The 11461-nt window shown below is 38.6% G+C and overlaps 1 long non-coding RNA gene across 2 annotated transcripts; it reads left to right on the plus strand.

The window, feature by feature from the left end:
• The first annotated feature begins 4157 nt into the window (after positions 1–4157).
• LOC122027739 lies at positions 4158–6261 on the plus strand. 2 transcript variants are annotated; one of them, XR_006124508.1, is made up of 3 exons: positions 4158–4500; positions 5838–5909; positions 6077–6261. It is a non-coding gene; the product is annotated as an uncharacterized LOC122027739 (long non-coding RNA). The 2 variants fall into 2 exon arrangements; XR_006124509.1 differs by having other exon boundaries at positions 4159–4480.
• Positions 6262–11461: the final 5200 nt, after the last annotated feature.

The raw sequence follows: 11461 nt of genomic DNA on the forward strand, positions 1-11461 counted from the left end.
GGAGCGGCGACATTAAACCCTGGTCTTCGCCAACAATCGAGCGGCAACGTTAAACCCTGGTCTTCGTCTATGGTTGAGCAGTGATGTTAAACCTAAGTCTTGGTCAACCGTTGAGCGGCGATGTTAAACCCTAGTCTTTATCAATGGTAGAGTGGTAACCTTAAACTCTGGTCTTCATCAATGGTAGAGCGGCGACCTTATACCCCTATCTTCGTCAATAGTCGAGCGACGACCTTAAACCCCTGTCTTCGTCAACGGTCGAGCGGTAACCTTAAACCCTATCTTCGTCAATGGTCGAGCGACGACCTTAAACCCTAGTCTTCGCCAACCATGGAGTGGCGACATTAAACCCTGGTCTTCACCAACAATCGAGCGACAACGTTAAACCCTGGTCTTTGTCAACGGTTGAGCGGCGATGTTAATGTTGGGGCAATTTCTTTTGGTCAAGTTTGACCAGTTTGACTAAGCTTGAGTCGGGATTTGAGTTTTGATGTTTAACAATATAAGGAGATTGACAATATAAGGAGATTGCTGGAGCAATCGTCCAGTTGTGGAGATGGTTAAAGGGTTGATCAGGTTGATAAGAAGACAAGTCAAGTAGGTCAGGATGATAGGAGACTTGACTGGGTAAGTCCTAATTGGAGGTTAGGTGTATGGAAGTCCTAACTGAAGTTAAGTAGTGGTAAAGTCCTAGTGAGGAGCTAGGCAGGGGAAAGTCCTGGTGAGGAGCCAGGCAATGGGAAAGTCCTAGTGAGGAGCTAGGCAGGAGAAAGTCTTGGTGAGGAGGCAGACAATTGGAAAGTCCAAGTGTGATCTTGGCAAAGGAGAAAGTCCTGGTGAGGAGCCAGGCAATTGGAAAGTCCAAGTGTGATCTTGGCAAAGGAGAAAGTCTTGGTGAGGAGCCAGGCAATTGGAAAGTCCAAGTGTGACTTGGCAAGGAGAACTCGACAACTATGATGAGGCTGAAGGAAGCTCTTGAAGGCAAGGCGTGGTCTTGGCAAGGTAAGTCCTAGTGTGACTTGGCAAGGAGAACTCGACAACTAGGATGAGGCCGAAGGAAGCTCTTGAAGGCAAGGCATGAAGGATGGGGAGATATCCGAGGGGCGCAAGGCTGATGGAGGAGGCTAGAAGGCTAGTTCGAGGTTGGTCGGGTGTGGCCAAATACTAGGTATGAAGACCCAACAGGTCACGGTTGACCAGGAGTTGGGTTATAGATTTTGGACTTGAGTTTGAGTCAAGTTCAGGCTGGTCAATTGATCGGGCGATCGATTGAACCAGGGTTCAATCGATCAGTGGATTGATTGGAGTGTGCTGCGAAGGAAGGAATGGCCCAATTGATTGGTCGATCGATTGGGACCATAATTCGCGAGCACAGAGGCCTTCCCAATCGATCGGGCGATCGATTGGGAGCTGTCGATCGATCAGCCGATCGATTAGGTAGGGGAGTTCTCGCGCGATCATGAGAACACAGAAATCTTCTTAATTGATCCACCAATCGATTCAGATGTTCCCAATCGATTGGTCGATCGATTGGGATTCGACCGTTGGGAAGGATGCAGGTGATGGACGGCTGCGATGGAGTGGTGCTGACGTGGCAATCGATTGGGGATGGATTGGATCGATTGGGAGCACTGTTTAAAGCCTTGGCGGAGCGTTTTCTCCGCAGATCTTTGCGATTTCTTCCTGCGGTTTTCTGTGATCTTCACCAGCGATTTCCTCCGAGTTTCTTGCCAGCTCTCGAGGGTTCTTGGAGTACATTTCCAAGATTCAAGAGGCAACAACAACACACAGCAAGTAAGCAAGAAGAGTGTGTTTTCACTTGTATTTTTGTATTTCTCTTCTTGTGTGAGTTGTATTTGTGTGTTTGGGTTTGTACGAGGCTTCTCCGCCTCCAGCTGCGACCGAGAAGGAGTATTTCATAGTGGAGGAGTGAGTCAGTGTGTGGATCCTTAGATTAGTCACCTCTTCTTGAGGTGGATACCAAGTAAATCCTACTTGTTAGCATTGTATAGTTTGTCTTCAAGTTGTATTCCACTGCAAACCATCAAGATGAAGCAAACGACGCAAGTGCGTGATGAACTGCTATTCACCCCCCTCTAGTAGGCACAAAGGTCCCAATAATTGGTATCAGAGCGAGACCGCTCTTCTATGGACTAACTACCAAGAGAGCAAGAAGCTAGAGGAAGAAGAAGATGAATTTGGAAGGACCACTCGGATGGGACATCCGGATTCCACCTCCGTACGACAAAGAAGATTTTAGTTCATGTAAGAATCGGTTGGAGAGTTGGTTCCAAATGGATTGGAACTAATGGGTGGTCTTGGAGGACCCGTTTGAAGCTCCAACGGACAAGAAGGGGAAGTGCCTCTGACCTCGACATTGGACCAAGGAACAACGGGAGCAAGCAGAGGCAGATAAGGAGGTAACAAAAATCTTGTTAAATGTATTACCTTCTAATATCATTGTGAGTGTAGGTGAATGTACAAGTGCATGTGATCTTTGGAAAAAGATCATTTCCTATCATGAATACTCATCACAATTTCAAGAAGTGGAGGAGCCCAAGGAGAAGGGCTCATTGGTCCAAGAAGAGAAGGAACAATCCAATGTTTACACAAGGGCAACATTCAAGGAGGAAAAGAAAGAGGAGGAGAAAGAAGATGAGGAGAGATCATCCACATCTTCAAGAGAGGAAGAGGTGGAAGCATCCACATCCTCAAGGGTTGAAGAGGTGGAAGCACTCACATTTTCAAGAGGAGAAGAATAAGAAGATGATGCAACCTCCACAATACAAGCTACATCAAATGGAGAATCAAACATCATCCCTACAAGCAAAGGTATAGGAACTTCAATTAAAAATAATAAAAATCATATCATTTGTTTTGAGTGTAGGGAGCATGGACACTACAAGAGTAAGTGCCCCAAATTGGCCAAGAAGAAGGGTCAAGTAGTACCCAAGCGCAAGGAGAAGCCCAAGGAGATTGGCCCCACGGAACGCAAGAGCAAGGAGCACATTGTGTGCTTCTCATGCAATCAAAATGGGCATTACCGGAGTCAATATCCTAAAGGGAAGAAGCCAATCAAAGTTAGAGGAGGAAGCACAAGTCTAGGGGGAGCTTTTAAGAGCAAACCCACGGTAACATTTAATGACGTAATTCATTTTAGAAATGGTAAAGAGCATGTTAGAAATAATCTTTATCATTTTAATGTAAATTATCATGAAAGTAGGAGGCATGATAGGCTTAAGGATAAATATATTCCTCCTCATGCTAGATTTACCACACCTAAGGTTATACTACTAGAAAACTAGGCTTTTGAGACAAAAATTTTAAGACAGTGACAAAATTCGTCTCAAATACTAAGTAATTAAGACAGTAATAATAGATGTCTCAAAATTTTATATGGAGACATTAAATTTAAGACAGTATTTAAGATTTTGTCTCAAATTCAACTAAATAAGACACCTAATAAAAATGATTAAAAATATAATTATATAAGACATTCAAATAAGACGGTAAAAAAATATTTGTCTCAAATTATCTTGAATATGGTTCGTCAGAATGGTCACGATAATTGTTACAGACTTTACCGTTCCAGTTCCAATATCTTTCACGGAACGATCACGACACGGATCGAATATATATATATAATAACATAGAAAAATACATCTACAAATTTAACTTAATATTTATTTTTAATTTTTAATTTGTGTTTAGATTATTGATAATTTAAAAATTATGGAAAAAAATATATTAAATATTTAATAATATACTATCTTTTGATAGGCTAGGGTATATACTAAAATAAATAATAAATTTATTATATATCTACATTAATATAATTAAAGGTTTTAAGATTTTTATTTTAACATTAAATTTACATTTGTTATTATCTCTTTCGTTTATTTAAGGTTTTAAATTTGTTTCGTTTATTTAAGGTTTTAAGATATCTCTTTCGTTTAACATTAAATTTTAAGGTTTTGTTATAAGTTTATTTAAGGTTTCTTTTGTCTCTTTCGTGCGACAAAAGAGAACACGGCGATCTCCACGAAGAGGGCGACGGAGGCAACGGCGACAGCGAAGAGGGCGACGGAGGCAACGACGATCTCCACGAAGAGGGCGATAGAGGCAACGGCGATCTCCACAGCAAATCTCAGGTACTTCTTTAGTTCTTCCGAAGAACCCCCCATTCCTGACCCTAACCCTAATCCCCTGCAGCTCGCGCTCACCTTCGCCAAGATCGGCGTATCGGTCGAGGACCTCGCCTCCTTGCCACCCGTCGCTGACGCCGGCGCGGAGAAGAAGGCCGAGCGACTCGCTCTTAGGGTTGGCGAGAACCTCTTCAATTTCATGCAGTCCTTCTGCGGGATTGACGGAAGCCGGCTCGTCGTGCCCATGGATATCCTTGACCGGTGGTTCAAGAAGTTCCAGGAGCAAGCCCGGAAGGATCCCAGTTACCTCAAAGGTTTTGCCTTGTGACAGACAGGTGAATGCCCAATCCCAAAGGTGCTGCTTTTCGCAAGGATCTCTTTCCTTGATGGTATCGCGTTTCATATTATATTTTGGTTGCATCTGCTTTGCTTGAATTGTGCTTAGTAAGTCATTTAGTAATGCATATAATTTTTCTATTAGAACTTAGAAGAACATTGTTGATTCTCTTCCAAAAGGGAATGGCCTGATATCCCATAACAATCAAAAGAGAATGAATCAAATTGTTAAACAGAATACTCGTGTGCTGTTGTATGTTTGGCATCCTCAAACATTTAATATAGGGATCGAGCAACTTGATACAGCGGTACTTTTGAAGTCTTAGCTGTCTATAAAAGAACCAAGCCAAGTCTTCTGAGTTTTTATCGTGCTCAACTAGTGACAGAGCTATCCCTATAATTTAAACTATGAATTGTATAAATAAAATTTGAATATGTATATATATATATAAAATACTCTTTATGCATTGGTATTAAAAAAATAAATAAATAAACCCTGACATAAGTGAAATCTCCAAACTCTTAAATCTGAGTTAACCTTCCTTTAAAGTAAAGGTTTTCTTTGATGACTATTCAACTAGCTCCATTCCCATTCCTGCCACATGAATATTTCATTAGTCATGATGTAGAAATGAAATCATTTACTTCCTAGAGCAGCAATCATTCCATTCTTCACATCATAATTAATTTTTTGAGATAATTTCATCATCAATTGTTATTTTGGTAATATGCTTCAATTTGCAATAGTTGCATTAATTATTGTTTTAGTAATATATTTTGTGTATTTCTATCTAATGGTATGCATGAAATAGTCTCCACAATGATTTCAAAAGATTTGTGTACATTTACTTGCTTGATTCTTAAAGACCTATTGACCATTAACAAAATTAGCAAATAGAATAGAAGTTAAAGCTGTTGAAAATTCTAGATACTCTAAGTGCATGTGTTTCCTACTAGACACTAAGAACGGATCTAATAGCTATAATTTTGTGGTGAGTTTAAAAAGTAGCAATATTAGTTTGTCACCTTTCTTTATTATTTTATTTTATTATTATTATGTGTTATATAAATCAACATGAATCCTCCTGATAATTGTAGTTGCATTAACCAAACAAGATAATACTCATTATCCAATAATAATTTTTCATCAACCAAGGTCGGATAATATTAATATAATGGGGTTTTCTAAATGGTCTGATGTTTCCTCTTTTACATAGTTCATATCACACTTCAGCTTATAGTAGTGCTGATAATATTAATATTATGTTTTCATAAGAATTTTTTTTAGTTTTATTAACAATTTTGGTGATGTAGTAGTGTACATATTTTTAAGCTGTAGATAAATTTATTTTACAGGTGCAACAACTTGAAAGACACAAAGATATTGACAAACACATAAACCATCATTTCTTATTACGAGATGAAGAGGTTTGTTTAACTTGAGGTTGTTTATGTTGTATATATATATATAGTTGCAAGAAAGAAGATTATGTGTTAGATGATGAGATTTATTATTGAAATGTTTTGATTTTTTTTTAACAGTATATATTATAAATCATCTTTACCTCTAATAAGAGTTTTTTTTTTATGTTCAGGATTCTGGTGAAGAAGGATTATAGAAGTTATCTCTAGATCACGAGGAGTTGTTCTTTAGACTTTCTTTTGTGTAACTTTCATGGGAATAGTTATTTTTTTATTATCAAATTAATGATAGATATGTAGATATTTCTGTTATTGGATGAATGTTGGATGCACTTCAATTAATGATTATAGAATTTTATATTGTGGATATTATTTTTAATTTATAAAAAGAGAATTTTTCCTTTTGTTTTGAATGACAATTTAATAAATTTAATCTAGATTAATTTGTATAATAAATGTTCTTTAAAGATTATTAATTTTTGTCATAATTATTGCATCTAACAAGTTGAAATATTAGGGACAGTAATTTACTGTCTTCACTTCTATTTGAGACAGCACATTACCATCTCGATTTAGTGTCTTTAGTTTTTTCACAGGATAAGACATAACATTTGAGACAAAACAATAACTGTCTTAAATACTTTTGAGACAATTGAATAACTGTCTCATTACCGTCTTAAATAGTATTAGAGACAGTACAACTGTCTCAATATTTTTTTGAGACGCTTGTATTAGGGACAACTACATTACCGTCTCATCACCGTCTCAAAAACATTTTGAGACATTAAATTTATAATTTAAGACATATTTTGTTGTGTCTCAAAAGCCTAGTTTTCTAGTAGTAATTAGGAAGGTAAATAACAACTTAGACAACAACACCAAGGACTTTAGATATATGCCTAAAAATGGAAATGCTCAAGGATTCAATGAAAAACCAAAATCTAGGGATTTATGGAGTGAAAACCAAGTCTTGAGGACAATACTTGATAATTTAGAAAGGACCTTAGCAAGAATGGAAAACATGCTTAAGGGTCAAAATGAGCAAACTCTAGGGAGAGCTAGACAAGAGCCATCCAATGGCTATAGAGGTTTGGGATACAAACCTAAAGTCAAGAAGGATGTGACTTCCTTTCATAGAGTTCCATATAACTATGGGACCAACCCTAGGTTTAGAGGTTAAGTCAAAGATACTAGGGAAGGAATCCCTAAAAGTATTTTGGCAAGACCAATGTGACTAAGACTTCCAAGAAGTCTAACAAAGTCACAAAAAAGGTCACAAGGGAGGCTATTCCTAGAGTTGACCTAGTAAAGGTGACTAAGGCTCCAAAAAGGACAAATAAAGTCACAAAGAAGGTTACAAGGGAAGTTAGCCCTAGAAGTGACCTAGTGAAAGTGGCCAAGGTTTCTAAGAAGCCAAGAAAGGTCCTTAGAAAGGTATCTAGGGAAGTTATCCCGAGTGAGTACCTAGAGCATCCAAGGAGCACTAATAGGTTATGGGTTCCTAGGAACATATTCTCTACACCCTAGATGGATTTAGAGAGTGTCAACTTCAATTGGAAAGGTAGTTAACCCAACCTTAGTAAAGTTGACACTTGAGAGCATTTTCAAGGTTTCACTAACCTTTGAAAATCAAAAAGGATTATTAGTGTTACTCTTTTAAAGAGTAAAATGTGTCAAAATTTGAGGAGTTGAATCTAATTTAAATTGACACACTTGAGAGAAGCAAAAGTAATGTCAAATTTGGAATTCAACATTTTCTTATGGAATTAAGGGAAATGTAAACCTTAATCCAAATTATCACTCTTGGAAAAAGTAACATGTGCACATCTTAAGGAATTATGTTTAAATTAAATTGGCACAATTTCGAGAATCATATGAACTACCAAGTTGGAATTTTGGTATGTTCTTAGGGAGTCAAGGGCTTAAAATATAAGGTGATTACTCCTTTGGAAGGATAAATATGTCAAAATTTGAGGAATGTGCTTAATTTTAATTGGCATAAATAAATCAAAAGAGTAAAGAAATGCCAAGTTGGGGTTTAGCAATTTCTTGATGAAATTGGCTAATCTAGGATTTAATTTTAGGATTTTAGCTAAGGTTTAAGGATACTTAGATAGATTATCTAGGTATATTTTATTTATGCTAAAATGTAATGATTGATTGCATATTATATGTCATGACATCATGTGTTGCATTCATTTTATTATGAAAAATACAAAAAAATACTATGTCATGTCATACATACATCATATAGCTATAGCATTTTTTTTTCCTTTTGAAAATTACTTATTTTGGTGTATGCCATTGATCATCATGCATTAGTAGGCTAGGTAAGGGAAATCTCGGTATGTCGTGGAAACCAGGTGGATAGGTCCGGAGGACTTGATCCCTGGGTAGCCGAATACTGAGTCTTGGTGAGTGAAGCCAAGTGGAGAAAATCCTAGGGGATGATAATCTTAGGTAACGAGAAGTCTTGGAGGAATGAACTCCAAGCAAGGTTAACCGGACCAGCGGATCTCGGTAAATCTAGGTTTAGGTTTACCATTGTTTTCTGTATTACTATTATTGTTGTTGGCTAATATGGTATTGCAGGAAAAGTCTTAGTGGATCAGGCGATCAGACACTAAGCAGAAAAAAGACCAAACATGTCTGGAGGATCATGTTTGACAGGTAAGTTGAGGTATGCAACTGGAAGAGCGACAGTGAGGTCGGGTTCCTAAACGGAACAACCTAAGGTCGCTGATCCAACTAAAGAAACCGGGAAGGTTTCCAAGTTGAGATCAAGACAGTCCTAACTGTCATACTCATGCATTATATATTACTGTGCTAACCTTTGTGTTGCAGGGATACTTTGCTTAATACTGTGTTGCAGGTTTGGCCGGATTGGTCGACTGAACCAGAGGATCGATCGACCGAACCAAGATGACTCAGTACAGATCAGTTTAATCAGCAACGATCAGATGCAGAAGGAAAATACACTAATTGGTCAACCGAACCCGAGGATCAGTTGACCGAACCATCAATATTAAAGGTGCAGTAAATGCAGATCACGACAAATCTTGACGAACAGGGAAGGAGCCTGTTCGATCGACTGAACAGAGGGATCGGTCGACCCAACCATTGAAGTCCAGTTCATGCAGAATATCGAGCCAGCATCAGACTCCAGCTAGAAGGCATCGGAGCTGGTTCGATCGACCGAACAGAGGGATCAGTCGATCGAACATCCATCATACCTATAAATTGAGGCTCGAAGTCAGAGGCCAAAATGTACTTTCTGATCAACTCTTGTGCTCTTCTGCTAGCTGCTCATGCTACACGTCGTCATCAAGTTTGCAAGCGACTTCATCCAACAGTGCTGACCAAGCTACAATTTACTACTTCTATTGTCAGTATATATTTTTAGTACTGCACTTAATTTCTGTAAGATAGTAGGAGTGTTACTATCTTACATATTTGTACTTGTACGATTCACTTCTTTCTGAGGATTCCAGAAAGAAGGATTATAGTGCTTTGCCCATCGGTGCGGTCAAGGACTGCGGGCCTTCGGGTAGGAGTCGAGCTAGGCTCCTAACGAAGTAAATACCTTGTCTTTTTTCTTATTTCCGTTGCACGACTTTGGTTTCAAAATACGAAAAAAATAGTTTTAAAAAGTGTGATATTCACCCCCCCTCTATCGCTTCAAACGATCTATCAATTGGTATCAGAGCCTCGTTAGCTTTGAAATAACTTAACCGTTTTTCAAAGCATTTTAAAACTTTTTTCTTTTGTTTTAGTATATTATTTTTTCTTCTTATCTTTATCTTTCAAGCACTACTAATCCCAAGGCGAAAGTCTTGGAAATATTTTTCTTTTAAATCTTTTCTTGCAAGAATGTCTGTCACGCCCCAGAGGAGCTCCTGTCCGAGAAAATTTCGGCAGCATCTCCCCTGTACGGTGGACAATCTGAAACTTTTCTACATCCTCATATACCTCAGCCACAGGCGGCTGGAATAATAAAAAAACAATAAAATACAACCACACATACATCCACGCAGTTTATATATAAGTACACAGATCAGTAATATCATGACTCGAAAACAACCCTACTCCACTACACTCGTAAAGCTCAAAATCTGACAATAAAACCAACTTACCTCTTCTGCCATCTAAGCAGACATGTAGTAAAAGCAAATCCAAAACCAAATCCATCGACATCACAAAATCCATACAATGTCCAAGTATCATCAAACAAGAACAGAATCTAAAACAAATTTAGCATAGTCTATGTAAGAAAAACCAAAAGTCCAATAATATCCTTGAGGTCTGCAGGGGACTAGCAACTGGAACTCTCTCCTGACAGCATCAACCTGAAAACATAACAACAATGGAGGCGGGGTGAGTCCAAAACTCAGCAGGTACAATTGATATGCAAAGTAAAGAAATAACACCTAGCATTAATCATGCGTACAGTCTCCTGTTAAAAATAAAGATAAATGCAAACAGAAGTAGACAGGAGAGAATCTGTACTGACAAACAGTCCGAAAGGTATAGAAGACCTGTATGCATGTCAAACATAGGTATCCAAACAATATTCAGCATATAAATGCAGCAAACACAATCACAAACAATAAATGCATCATGTATATGATGCCAATGTCATGGTCACCCCTGACGCCAGTCAGCCAACTCATAACAAAAGTGGGACCGAGTGGGTAGAGCTGTGACAACCGTGCACTCTGCATCACTACCCCTGATGAGTGACCGAGTGGACGGGATGCTGTCAGAGTACACACGTACTCCTACCCCAAATCATAAATGGGGGAGCGAAATGCTCTCATCTCCCGATACGCTATGACGGGGAGGGATCTCTAACGTGCTACACGCTGCGTCACACTACCCATGAGCGGACCAACGGAGCACCGGAAGAGCCAAACTGACGTGCTACCACGCTGTGTCACGCTACCCATGAGCGTCACAACGGAGCACCGAACAGTGATGAAACTGGCAATGTGCTCAACAATAATGGAGCAATCTATCGCACAGCATGCGATCATGCAAATGGTGCATGTCACTAAGCATGGTAATATACTAAACCAACCTCTGGACATATAACAATGGGCACCATAGTGAATAAATCATATCAAGATATACTGATCAATAAGGTATCAAACCTAGGTCCTGAACATGTGAAACATGGTTATATCACTACCCATGAGCATGAAAAATCAGGTACGACATCAATACGAGATGCAAACAAACAACCAATCAAACAGGTAACATGTATTGGGCAGTGATTAACCGAAACAAATAAGAAATACAATTAATGCAACATGTTAATTTCATTACTAAGCATATCAAAGACAATAAGTCAAAAGTACCCGCCTCCAAATAGAAAAGTCCAAATCGGTAGTCGAGATACTTGTCTCGCGTCAAAATCCTATGTCACCAATATACGTACATTTATTTAGCTAGAACTCAACGAATAGCTAAATAAATTCTCAACGGCCAATAGGATAAGATCCTAATCAACCTATACATGATCAACAGCATAAATCCAATCCCTTATGATCTACAACTAA

This window comes from Zingiber officinale, chromosome 10A, assembly GCF_018446385.1.
Source record: "Zingiber officinale cultivar Zhangliang chromosome 10A, Zo_v1.1, whole genome shotgun sequence".
Classification (NCBI taxonomy): Eukaryota; Viridiplantae; Streptophyta; class Magnoliopsida; order Zingiberales; family Zingiberaceae; genus Zingiber; species Zingiber officinale.